This window comes from Oncorhynchus masou, chromosome 4 (assembly GCF_036934945.1).
Source record: "Oncorhynchus masou masou isolate Uvic2021 chromosome 4, UVic_Omas_1.1, whole genome shotgun sequence".
In the NCBI taxonomy this organism is placed as follows: domain Eukaryota; kingdom Metazoa; phylum Chordata; class Actinopteri; order Salmoniformes; family Salmonidae; genus Oncorhynchus; species Oncorhynchus masou.
In genome coordinates this window covers 14,480,586-14,494,611 of record NC_088215.1, presented here as the reverse complement: position 1 = coordinate 14,494,611, position 14,026 = coordinate 14,480,586, and the positions used below count along the sequence as shown (strand labels likewise).

General features: G+C 43.6%; 1 pseudogene; it reads left to right on the top strand.

Moving 5' to 3' along the window:
- The window catches only part of LOC135524228 (regulating synaptic membrane exocytosis protein 1-like), a 104,550-nt pseudogene that overhangs the window by 82,318 nt on the left and 8,206 nt on the right, over positions 1 to 14,026 (top strand).

Sequence of the window (14,026 nt, the reverse complement as noted above, 5' to 3'; positions counted from 1 at the left end):
AAAGACAGGTACACACACACACCAACCTCCACTCTCCTGATAAAGACAGGTACACACACACCAACCTCCACTCTCCTGATAGAGACAGGTACACACACACACCAACCTCCACTCTCCTGATAAAGACAGGTACACACACACCAACCTCCACTCTCTGATAGAGACAGGTACACACACACACCAACCTCCACTCTCCTGATAAAGACAGGTACACACACACCAACCTCCACTCTCCTGATAGAGACAGGTACACACACACCAACCTCCACTCTCCTGATAGAGACAGGTACACACACACCAACCTCCACTCTCCTGATAAAGACAGGTACACACACACCAGCATCCACTCTCCTGATAAAGACAGGTACACACACACCAACCTCCACTCTCCTGATAAAGACAGGTACACACACACACCAACCTCCACTCTCCTGATAAAGACAGGTACACACACACCAACCTCCACTCTCCTGATAAAGACAGGTACACACAAACACCAACCTCCACTCTCCTGATAAAGACAGGTACACACACACACCAACCTCCACTCTCCTGATAAAGACAGGTACACACACACCAACCTCCACTCTCCTGATAGAGACAGGTACACACACACCAACGCACTCTCCTGATAGAGACAGGCACACACACACCAACCTCCACTCTCCTGATAAAGACAGGTACACACACACACCAACCTCCACTCTCCTGATAAAGACAGGTATACACACACCAACCTCCACTCTCCTGATAGAGACAGGTACACACACACCAACCTCCACTCTCCTGATAGAGACAGGTACACACACACCAACGCACTCTCCTGATAGAGACAGGCACACACACACCAACCTCCACTCTCCTGATAAAGACAGGTACACACACACACCAACCTCCACTCTCCTGATAAAGACAGGTACACACACACCAACCTCCACTCTCCTGATAAAGACAGGTACACACACACACCAACCTTCACTCTCGTGATAAAGACAGGTACACCCACACCGACCTTCACTCTCGTGATAAAGACAGGTACACCCACACCAACCTCCACTCTCCTGATAGACAGGTACACACAACATCCTCCTCTATAGGAGATAACCTACTGCACCTCCTTTTCTGGGTTTACAATGTTTCTTTAGTAGTTGAACGTTTCTTTATTCTCTCAAATACTGTAAAAAAAAACAATCATTTGAGTGTTCTATTTTCCCAGAGTATACCAATACGTTGAATCAACAAAGATTCAATATCACTTCACCCATTCTTGTCATGCATGCTATCTATCAGTTTTTCACCACTAGCTCCTCAGTGTATATTGAGAGGTGCTGGCAACACAGTGACTACACAATAACAGCTCTTTCACATTGACCTGCACAATAATTCACACCTACTGTCGCTGAGTGTTTTGGCCAGCAGAGGCATTCTAGTTGCCAGGGAATCCCAATGCTTTTATCTCATTCTAAACTAACATGAACCCAGCCCTCCCTCCACTCACTGTGTCCCTCTCCCTGTTTCCCCACCTGGGGGATGCTTCACCCCCCCACACCTCCAGATGCTCCGACTCTCTGCCCCGCAGACAGCCCACAGGCCCCAGGATTTTAGTAGAGCAGGCCTCCCCAGAGGAAGAAAGGTACTGGGTACCGACCTAGCCCTACCCTTACCTCCCAGGACCCAAGCTGCAGTCCTGCTACTGTACTTGCTTAGCACTGCGTGGCTACTATAGTTTTCCTCTAACCATAAGCCTAATCCTTGCGCTAGCCCTGCCCTAAATCTAACCCTGCACTTTATAGCTTTCCTAGATGTTCTAGATTACAGTGTAAGCTGGTGGGTTGTTGTAACGCTGTAGTTACTGCTCCTCTTGCTGCTTCACCTTACTGACCTGCACCTGACTTCCTGCTTCCTCTGCTACACATCTGACTTCCACGTGCTCTGTTGTCATGGTGTTGTGATGTTTCTGTTCTGAACAGTTAGTAGCAAGAAATGTAGTAGTGCAACATAGTCGTCTATCATGTTGCATCAACATTTTTTTGAAGCAAAATCATTTCAGCCAAATGGCGTCTTTTATTTGAAATAAAACACCAGCCGACCACGCATTAAAGATCCGTCTTTAGTTTTGTTTCTCCATTGGGTTACCCATCCTCCATTTTGTCTTCTTCTCATGTCCTCCACGCCACAGGCAGTCAGGGAGCCTGGGCAGACCTGACAGTCAGAGAGGTAACAGCAAGAAAGGCCTGGAGGCTGACAGGTAAGGTCATTCTTTCATTCATTCATTCACCCCATCCCTCTCTCATACACCCTCATTCACCCCATCCCTCTCTCATACACCCTCATTCACCCCATCCCTCTCTCATACACCCCCATTCATCCTGTCCTCTATCTGGATGGAGATCGTCGCTCTTCAAATCGAGAATGTGTTGACGTCTGATGTCAATCTGAATTGTTACAAATTGTGACTTTGCTGTGAATGCAATTTAGTAGCACAGCAGAACCTTTTCTAAATGTGCATTGTTAAGATGTACTGTCAGTAGACCCATAGCCCCAGCTCTGTGTTTTCTTGAATTGTTATGTCCTTCATTTATTGTGTTCTGGTTCATTGTGGGCCATAAGGTCTTTCATGATGTTGTATATGATTTACATTGTGGGCCATAAGGTCTTTCATGATGTTGTATATGATTTACATTGTGGGCCATAAGGTCTTTCATGATGTTGTATATGATTTACATTGTGGGCCATAAGGTCTTTCATGATGTTGTATATGATTTACATTGTGGGCCATAAGGTCTTTCATGATGTTGTATATGATTTACATTGTGGGCCATAAGGTCCTTCATGATGTTGTATATGATTTACATTATGGGCCATAAGGTCCTTCATGATGTTGTAAATGATTTACATTGTGGGCCATAAGGTCCTTCATGATGTTGTATATGATTTACATTGTGGGCCATAAGGTCCTTCTTTATGTTGTATATGATTTACATTGTGGGCCATAAGGTCTTTCATGATGTTGTATATGATTTACATTGTGGGCCATAAGGTCCTTCATTATGTTTTTATGATTTACATTGTGGGCCATAAGGTCCTTCATTATGTTGTATATGATTTACATTGTATGATTTACATTGTGGGCCATAAGGTCCTTCATGATGTTGTATATGATTTACATTGTGGGCCATAAGGTCCTTCATGATGTTGTATATGATTTACATTGTGGGCCATAAGGTCCTTCATGATGTTGTATATGATTTACATTGTGGGCCATACGGTCCTTCTTTATGTTGTATATGATTTACATTGTGGGCCATAAGGTCCTTCATTATGTTGAATATGATTTACATTGTGGGCCATAAGGTCCTTCATGATGTTGTATATGATTTACATTGTGGGCCATAAGGTCCTTCATGATGTTGTATATGATTTACATTGTGGGCCATAAGGTCCTTCATGATGTTGTATATGATTTACATTGTGGGCCATAAGGTCCTTCATTATGTTGTATATGATTTACATTGTGGGCCATAAAGTCCTTCATTATGTTGTATATGATTTACATTGTGGGCCATAAGGTCCTTCATTATGTTGTATATGATTTACATTCTTTACCATTTATATCATTTAGCTTTCTTTCGTTTGTTTGTTCTTTTCTTTCCACGTGGCCTGTTGATGCCAGTCGTATCCAGCCCACCTCTATACTGAGGGGCAGTAGGGGGAGAGGGGGACCGCTGCGCCCCTTTAACCAGACACCCCTGGGGGGATCTGCCCCTAACTCACCACGACAGGACAGGTGCATGCTGGTGCCCTAAAATATACCCCCTTAGCACCCCCTTGTTGTACCCCGTTGTCCCGTTTTGACCTCTGTGCTCCCTATACCTCACTGTCCTGCTGCTCGTATTGATTGTGGGAGCAGTAAACCAATCCCATTGGTTCCCTCTAGTGTATGGTCAAGGATGTAGCCACCCTGGGTTTTATATATGCTGGAATGGGCCTACTGTGGAGGAGTTGAACTCATTCACTTGTATTTCATTTCTTTCTCCTTTTCTCAAATTTTTTCTGTCTCTTGTCTATCTCTCTCTCAGAACACACACCCACAGCCCCTCCCCTCCTACGGGGACTCCCCAGTCAGGTCGCAGGGGCAGACAGCTGCCACAGGTTCCTGCCAGAAGCAGCAGTGTCGAGCAAGGTAGGTTGTCAAGGAGTGTGTGTGTGTCTGTGTCTGTGTCCCTGTCTGTCTCTGTCTCTGTCTCTGTCTCTGTCTGTGTCTGTGGCTGGCTGGCTGGCTGGCAGGCTGGCTGGCTGGCTGTGCGTGTCGTGATGTGTCTTGTACTACAACTGAGTGTATGAAATCATAACTCCGACCATTCAAAAACATTTTGTCTGAGTATTCTTCCTCACATTCCTCATTCTCTTCTACCTCCATGTACATGAAGACAATATACCTGTAGATAATAAACCTGTTGCTGCTGGTAAACCTAATGAAAAAGGTAATTCTATGGCACGACTGTATCTGACCCAACTTTATATTATGTTTTAGATTTTAGACGCTTTCTATCCAGTAGATGTGATTAGCCTTTTCCCTCTTTATATCCCTCAACAATTATGACCCTCTGTGCACTCTGTAGTATTCCGTACATGACATCTAATGAAAGTGATGCACAGCATGCGCCTCCTAGTGTCCAAATAGAGCAATGACACTAAGAGTACAGTACAGTTGTCGAATACCTCCAATCACCTCCTGCTTCCTCTGTTCACCTTGTTCCCAGGTGAAGTTTCAACTAGGTACAGATCTAGGATCAGATTTCCCTTCCCCGAATCCTAACCTTAAACATAAGTAGGGGAAATGTAAAACTGACCCAAGATCAGCATCTAGGAGCAACTTCCCCCTACATCGTTCACCTTCACTGTCATTCACCTGAGAGGTTGTGTGTTTCTTGTGTAATTTACTGTATTATTACTGTATTCATGAATGAAGTCATTTCCTCCCAGCTCTAGCAGTAGAGGAGCGAGCCAGAAAGATGAACATGAAAGTACATTCCTACCGGCCTTCAGGCTCCCATGACCCCGAGACAAACCTCAAGACCAAACGAGAGGTCAGTACTGCTGCATCTCTCTGCTGGAAGACAGGCACTATTTCCTGGTCCACCTTAACATTACAACTCTGTTGTAGTTATATAGTTCTAGACCTAGAGCTACAATATATTAACTGTCGTTCAAGATGGCCACTGTCCTCCACATATAAAAAGTTGGAGAGTTTTCCATGCTGATTCATTTTTCATTGTCAGTTTCAACATAGATGCCACTTTGGGTATTGAGGAGCAGTGGTGTAAAGTACTTAAGTAAAAATACTTGAAAGTACTACTTAAGTAGTTTTGGGGGGTATCTGTATTTTACTTTACTATTTATATTTTTGACAACTTTTACTTTTACTTCACTACATTTCTAAAGAAAATAATCTACTTTTTACTCTATACATTTTCACTGAAACCCAAAAGTACTCGTTGCATTTTGAATGCTTAGCAGGACAGGAAAATGGTCAAGTTCATGCACTTATCAAGAGAACATCCCTGGTCATCCCTTTTGCCTCTGATCTGGCGGACTCACAAAACACAAATGCTTAATTTGTAAACAATGCCTGAATGTTGGAGTGTGCTCCTGGTTATCCGTAAATAAAAAACAAGAACATAGTGCCTTCTGGTCTTTGAAATGATTTCTACTTTTACTTTTACTTTCAATACTTAAGTATATTTTAGCAATTACTTTTACTTTTGAGACTTAAGTATAATTAAAACCAAATACTTTTAGACTTTTACTCAAGTAGTATTTTACTGGGTGACTTTCACTTTTACTTGAGTCCTTTTCTATTAAGGTATCTTTACTTTTACTCAAGTATGACAATTGGGTAGTTTTTCCACCACTGTTGGGGAGCAAATCTACACCTAAATCTCAGCAAGACACCAGTATTTTATTGGACCTACTGTATGTACAGTAACTATTATAGGAGTGAATAATTGAACCATTTAATACATATTCGGAGTCGTCCTCTCTCCTCTCTCACCTCCTTCAGATGTATGCGGATCAGCGGCGGAGCTCAGACAACGTGTCGGCCCGCTCGTCAGACAGCGACATGAGTGACGCGTCGGCCCTATCCCGCGCCAGCAGTGCCTCACGCCTCAGCAGCACCTCCTACATGTCCATCCAATCAGAACGCCCGCGCGGGCGGCTCAGGTCGGTACCCCTCTATGTTCTCACAAGATCATTTACAAGGTAATTGGGCATCAAGAACCAATTGAAGATATTGAAGAAATCAAAAGCACAGTGTGGAGTTTGTTGTTCTGTCAGTCGTGCCCCTTCTTTTATCAGTCTGTGTTCCTTTCGTCTGTCTTTTCTCTGCATGCTAATGGGAGCACGTTTCAATCTTTTTGCATGATCGTGTTTCTCTGTGAATACTTGCATTGCATACACACAAACACACACGGTGGGCAAACCCAAAATGAATGGACACAGGTCCAAGTCTTTAGAGGACGAGAAGAAGGAGAGGAGGATCTCGTGGGGGATGAATGGAGAGCAGGAGAGGATGAGGGCAGCAGGGAAGAGACGGTTCTCTCAAGAGCTGAAGAGGAGGAGACACACTGTGTCTGGGGACCCCAAAGACGCCAGGTAAAGAAAAGAGAAAAGGTCCCTCGCTCCGTCACGGGATGGAGGGTCCTACAATGGGCCATGGCAGACAAGAGTCCATATTTTAGGGACCTCACATAATCGCTGTGTACCCACTAACCATGGTCACCGTATCCCTATTGCTCCTGTTGTGACCTGTAAACAGCCTCAACCACCTACTGTAACTGTCACCTAGTGTCCCCTCAAATCTACCTGGCTATACATCACGTGTCAAGCTCATTCCAAGGATGGCCGTGTGTCTGCGGGTTTTCGCTCCACCCTTATACTTGATGGATAAAGGTCACTAATTAGTAAGGAACTCCTCTCACCTGGTTGTCTAGGTCTTAATTGAAGTGAAAGACCAAAAACCTGCTGCAGTCGGCCCTCCGTTGAATGAGTTTGACACCCCTGCTTTACGTGTACACACTAGTGTCCCCTCAAACCCACCTGCCTTACATGTAAAAGTTAGTGTCCCCTAAAACCCACCTGCCTTACATGTAAAAAGTTAGTGTCCCCTAAAACCCACCTGCCTTACATGTAAAAAGTTAGTGTCCCCTAAAACCCACCTGCCTTACATGTAAAAAGTTAGTGTCCCCTAAAACCCACCACAGTCTTATTATACTTTCTTAGCCAACCATCCCATAGTCCTATAACCCCAACGGACTCACTCACATAACCCCACCCATAACTTCCCTCCCCGCACAGCCCTAACGTCCCTACGGCTGACCAGTCCAGTCAACCACAGCCTGCCTGCTGACACGGACAAATGACCCAATCCCCTGAGCCTCTCCTGGGCAGGCCCTTATTAACAGCCTAATGTTTTGAAGTCTGTGTGTGCGTGCGTGCGTGTGTGCGTGTGTGTGCATGCGTGCGTGCGTGTGCATGTGTGTGTGTGTGCGTGCGTGCGTGTGCATGTGTGCGTGTGTGCGTGCGTGCGTGTGCATGTGTGTGTGCGTGTGTGCATGTGTGTGTGCATGTGTGTGTGTGTGTGTGTGTGTGTGTGTGTGTGTGTGTGTGTGTGTGTGTGTGTGTGTGTGTGTGTGTGTGTGTGTGCGTGCGTGCGTGTGTGTGTGTGTGCGTGCGTGCGTGTGCATGTGACTGTCAATCCAAACAGAGTGGTTATAAAACAGTGGGTCCAAGGCCTTTGACATATGTTCTAAGAGATAGATCATGGCTACTGTGCACCTCAGAGAGAATGGAATGTGGTGGGTTGTTCGCTGGTTGCTCAGATTGCTGCAGACTGGCTCCAGGTCAGTTTGAAAGTACCCAATAAGAGATATTGGATTCATACAGTATATTGAAGACTGGTTAAGGCAGCAGCTACTCTTCCTGGGGTCCAGCAAAATGAAGGCAGTTATACAATCTTAAAAATATTACAATACATTCACAACAGATTTCACAGCATATTAAGTGTGTGCCATCAGGCCCCTACTCTACCTCCACATATCTACAACACATAATCCATGTGTGCGTGGGTGTATAGTGCGTATGTTATCGTGTGTTTGTATGCATGTGCCTATGCCTATGTTTGTGTTGCTTCACAGTCGCCGCTGTTCATAAGGTGTATTTTTATCTGTTTTTTAAATCTAATTTTACTGTTTGCATGAGTTACTTGAGGTGGAATAGTAGTCATGTAGTCATGGCTCTATTTAGTGCTGAGCGCCTCCCATAGTCTGTTCTGGACGTGGGGACTGTGAAGAGACCTCTGGTGGCATGTCTTGTGGGGTATGCATGAGAGGTATTCAACATGTCAATACCTCTCATAAGTACAAGTAGTGATGAAGTCAATCTCTCCTCCACTTTGAGCCAGTAGAGATTGACATGCATATTATTAATGTTATGACCATTGTATCAATATGTTTTGACCATGACAGTTTACAATCCAGGGTTACTTCAAGCAGTTTAGTCTCCTCAACCTGCTCAATTACCACATTATTCATTACAAGATTTAGTCGAGGTTTAGTGAATGATTTGTCCCAAATACAATGCTTTTAGTTTTTCCTTGCCTCCCATTCTGAAATTAACTGCAGCTCTTTGTTAAGTGTTGCAGTCATTTCAGTCGCTGTGGTAGCTGACATGTATAGTGTTGCGTCATCTGCTTTACTCAAAGCCAGTGGCATGTCGTTAGTAAAGATTTTTTAAAGTAAGGGGCATAGACAGCTGCCCTGGGGAATTCCTGATTCTACCTGGATTTTGTTGGAGAGGCTTCCATTATAGAACAACCTCTGTGTTCTGTTAGCAGGCAACTCTTTATCTAATATATAGCAGGGGTTGTAAAGCCATAACACATACATTTTTCCAGCAATGAACTATGATCGCTAGTGTCAAAAGCCACACTGAAGTCAAACAAAACAGACCCCACAATGTTTTTATTATCAATTTCTCTCAGCCAATCATCAGTCATTTATGTAAGTGTTGTGCTTGTTGAATGTCCTTCCCTAGAAGCATGCTTGAAAGTCTGTTGTCAATATGTTACTGTAAAATAGCATTGTATCTGGTCAAACACAATTTTTCCAAAAGTTTCCAAAGGGTTGGTAACTGGCTGATTGGTTGGCTTTGAGCCAGTAAAGGGGCTTTACTATCCTTAGGTAGGGGAATAACTTTTGCTTTCATCCAGGCCTTACATGTTCTAGTAGGCTTATATTAGAGATTTAACAAATAGGAGTGGCAATATCGTCCACTATCATCCACTAATTTTCCATCCACGTTGTCAGATCCCAGTGGCTTGTCATTGTTCATAGACAACAATCATTTTTTCACCTCTTCCACACTTACTTTACGGAATTCAAAATTACAATGCTTGTCTTTCATAATTTGGTCAGATATACTTGGATGTGTAGTGTCAGCATTTGTTGCTGGCATGTCATGCATAAATTTTCTATTCTCGCCAAAGAAAAAATCATCAAAGGAGTTGGCAATGTCAGTGGGTTTTGTGATGAATGAGCCATCTGATTCAATAAATGATGGAGCAGAGTTTGCCTTTTTTGCTCAAAATTTCATTTAAGGTGATCCAAAGCTTTTTACTATCTGTCTTTATGTCATTTAACTTTTCATAGTATAGTTTTCTTCTTTTTATTCAGTTTAGTCACATGATTTCTCAATTTGAAGTACGTTTGCAGATTGGTTGTATAGCCAGACCTATTTGCCATTTCTTTTGCCTCATCCCTCTCAAACATACAATTTTTAAATTCCTCATCAATCCATGGGGATTTAACAGTTTTACAGTAATTGTGTTAATGGGTGCATGCTTATTAGTAACTGGGATAAGCAATTTCATAAAAGTGTCAAGTGCGTTGTCTGATTGCTCCTCATTACACACCACGGACCAACAAATATTCTTTATATCGTCAACATAGGAATCACTACAAAACCTCTTCTATGAGCTCTTATACACTATATTTGGCCCAGCCTTTGGAACTTTGGTTTTCCCAGGTATGGCTACTATATTGTGATCACTACGTACGATGGATCTGGATACTGCATTCAAGCACATTTCTGCAGCATTAGTAAAGATGTGATCAATACATCAATACATACATAGCTTGATCGATAACCTGAACTGGGTTGCAGTTACTAGTTACATTTTGAAGCTTTATCTTGAGTGGGCAGCTTGATGAAAGCCAGTCAATATTTTAATCACCTCTTTATTGATATCACATACATTATCAAGCATTTCACACGGTATCCAGATACTGACTGTTAGCACTTGGTGGTCTATAGCAGCTTCCCACCAGAATGGGCTTTAGGTGAGGCAGATGAACCTGTAGCCATATTACTTCAACAGTATTTAACATAAGATCCTCTCTAAGCATTACTGGAATGTGGTTCTGAATAACAACAGCCACACCTCCACCTTTGGCATTTCTGTCTTTTCTGTAGATGTTATAACCATGTAATGCTACCACTGTATCATCAAAGATATTGTCTAAGTGAGTTTCAGAGATAGTCAGAATATGAATGTCATCTGTTACAAGCAAATGATTCATTTCATGAACCTTGTTTCTTAAGTTACATATGTTAACATAGGTATTTTTAACACTTTTCTGGGATGCATGATTGTTTTTCTTATTTCTTTCTTTCTTGCTTTACTGGGAAGCCTAGCAGAGGTAGACATCCTATGGTTATTTATATTAGCGCAGGGTGGTCTGCACACAGTGGGCTTCCTGTTAGGGGACACGAACCCAAGTACTAACAATATAACACTGATTCATAGGCATGTAATTACATACAATAGCTGTAGAATCAGCAGAGACATTCAGGACAGTAAGAGGGACATAAATTAGGTTACTTACATTGTGTCTTCCAACAACCTTTGCTGGAGCATTATGACAACTCAGTGACACAATGGTAGTCATTAAATCAGCTGGACTTGGGTCAAGGAACACAAATAATTTGGGTGGATACCATCCTCCTTATACTACGAGCTTTGTTTCCAGAAGCTATCGAAATTGTCAATAAGTGTTACACCGACAGAGCTGCAATTGTCTCATAGCCAGTTATGGAAGACTAAAAGTCTGCTGAACTGTTCAATGCCATGATTTAGGGAGGGCAGAGGGCCAGATATTATGAGGCATTTGTTGGTGTCAAGTAGTGACCCAATCAGTTCTTTCAAATCCATCTTCAGCTGTTATGAGCTGCCCTTCATAATGCCATTCGACCCCACATGAACCATGACAGTATCAGTCTGACTCACAGCCACGGGAAGCAACCTGGTGATATCCTGAACTTTTGCCCCAGGAAAACACAAAGTCCTTGCCCCAGGTACAGACATATGCCTCCCCATCGAACTCCCTATCACAATAGCCGGAATGATCCAGCCTCGGCTGTGTCTCGAAGCTGATTGCAAGGCCAGAGCCACATAACTCACCTGAAAAGAGGGCTGCTGAGACTCCGGCTGCGTGCAGGCCACAACAGCCAAATGGACAGAGCTCTGATCCAGAGAGCACAGCCCAGCGGAGGTGGGCCGCGGTGGTCCAGGCTGTGCTCAGCCAATTGACTGACTAGGGAGAGGTACATGTTTCAAACTGACCACCATAGCCCCTGTGCCCAAGAAAGCGAAGGTAACCTGACGAAATGATTACCGCCCCGTAGCACTCGCGTCAGTAACCATGAAGTGCTTTGAAAGGCTGGTCACATCAACTCTATCATGCCGGAAACCCTAGACCCACTCCAATTCGCATGCAGCCCAAACAGATCCACAGATGACGCAATCTCAATCGCACTCCAAACTGGCCTTTTCCACCTGGACAAAAGGAACACCTATGTGAGAATGCTGTTCATTGACTACAGCTCAGAATTCAACACCGTAGTGCCCACAAAGCTCATCACTAAGCTAAGGACCCTGGGACCTAACACCTCCCTCTGAAACTGGATCCTGAACTTCCTGACGTGCCGCCCCCAGGTGGTGAGGGTAGTCAACAACACAACACAAAAATTGCCAAAGAATGTAGTCACCCAAGTCACAGACTGTTCTCTCTGCTACCGCATGTCAAGCGGTACCGGAGCGCCAAGTCTAGGTCCAAAAGGCTCCTTAACAGCTTCTACTCCCAAGCCATAAGACTGCTGAAGAATTAATCAAATGGCCACCCGGACTATTTACATTGACCCCCCCCCCCCTTGTTTTTACACTGCTGCTACTCTCTGTTTATTATCTATGCATAGTCACTTTCCCCATACCTACATGTACAAATTACCTCAACTGACCCTTACCCCCACCCATTGACTCGGTGCCGGTACCACCTGTATAGAGCCTCGTTATTGTTATGTCATTTTTGCGTGTTACTTTTTATATATTTTTTTACTTTAGTTTATTTAGTAAATATTTTCTTAAATCGATTCCTTGAACTGCATTGTTGGTTAAGGGCTTGTAAGTAAACATTTCACGGTAAGGCCTACACCTGTTGTATTCGGTGCATGTGACAAATAAAAGTTTGATTCGACATCCACAGCCATAGAGGGAACACCCAAGTTCCTGGAAGAAGACAGCTGGTACAGGGGCTAAACGCGATTCGAAAGTGTTAAGTCTGGACCTGCATCGGGGGGAAGGAGGCAGGCGCGCCGGGAACGAATATTCTTGTTCTTTCTGTTTCCGACATGAACGCTCACCTGGAATCAATCAATGAGCAGCCATTTCCTGGTTAAAGGTAGTAGAGGGATGCGGTGGCGGAAATTGATCATAGTCCAGGAAGGTCCCATTATGATCGTCTTGGATGTTTTGACAGGAAGCATTTAAAGATGCCAATAGACTCATGGAATCCTTATTCAGTTCAAGGCGCTTGGTCAGATTTGTCTATTTCTTCATGAAGAGTAATATTCCTTTCTTTAGCTGCATCAAGTTCAATATATTTTTCAAAAATGAAGGTATCCATCAGACCTTTCTCCGTGACAACTACAAACACGTCACAGATCCATCACTTAATAGCATGCAAGTCGCCAGCAGATTCAAAGGGGTTCACTGCTGAACGCCTACATTTCCCAGCGCCGTAATTGGTTGCACCAGATCTTATTTAGGGGCTTCATAGCAAAGGGGGTGAAAACATATACAAATACAACCTCTTTTCACAAATTTGGACTATTTTGTGTGGGTCCATTACATGAAATCCCAATAAAAATTCATTTAAATTACAGTTTGTAATGCAACAAAATAGGAAAAAACGGCAAGTGTGGTGAATACTTTTACAAGGCCCTGTACGTCTTGTTTGGCCAGCATTGTGTCAAGTCAATGTGGTTCACACTGAGCGTGGCGTGTGCAAAAAGTAGCCCATCCCTTTTTCCAACTGATTTGTCGATATAAATTCAGGGCATCAATGTTGGTGAGAAAAGTAGCAGAACTTTTGTCGTTCCCGATGGCTAACGTTATTGTCTTTGAAAAACGGCGCAGTAGAAAGGCCCCAGGTTAATGTGTAAGTGTTTGATGGAGATACTTAGATGCATACAGTATATTGATGACTGTCCCGAAGTCGGTTTGGAGGTGCTTCATTATGAGACTTAGCTGCCTATGAGAAGAGGTGTGGACGTTATGGACACTCCCTTGTCCCTTTATCTCCTCCCATCTTCCTCAATCCTCATTCTTCTTCTCTCTGAGGCTGCTATATTCAATCAGTCCCATTATTCAATTTCAATGTATGGCTTAATTGTTCAATGCGGGGAAATGTGTTTGGTCATTTGTGCTGATATACAACATCACATGTGATATAGTCTCCTTGCTTATTTGGCTTGATTTAATGTTGTGCATGTGGTTGTGTGTCTGTGATTGTTGTGTGTGTCAACTTTCCTTGTTGTGTCTGCGTGTGTGTTTGTACGTCAGTGTGTATCTCAGATCCCTCCTGGCATGTGTCCTGTGCTCCCGCTGTCCAGACCCCCCCCTGGACCT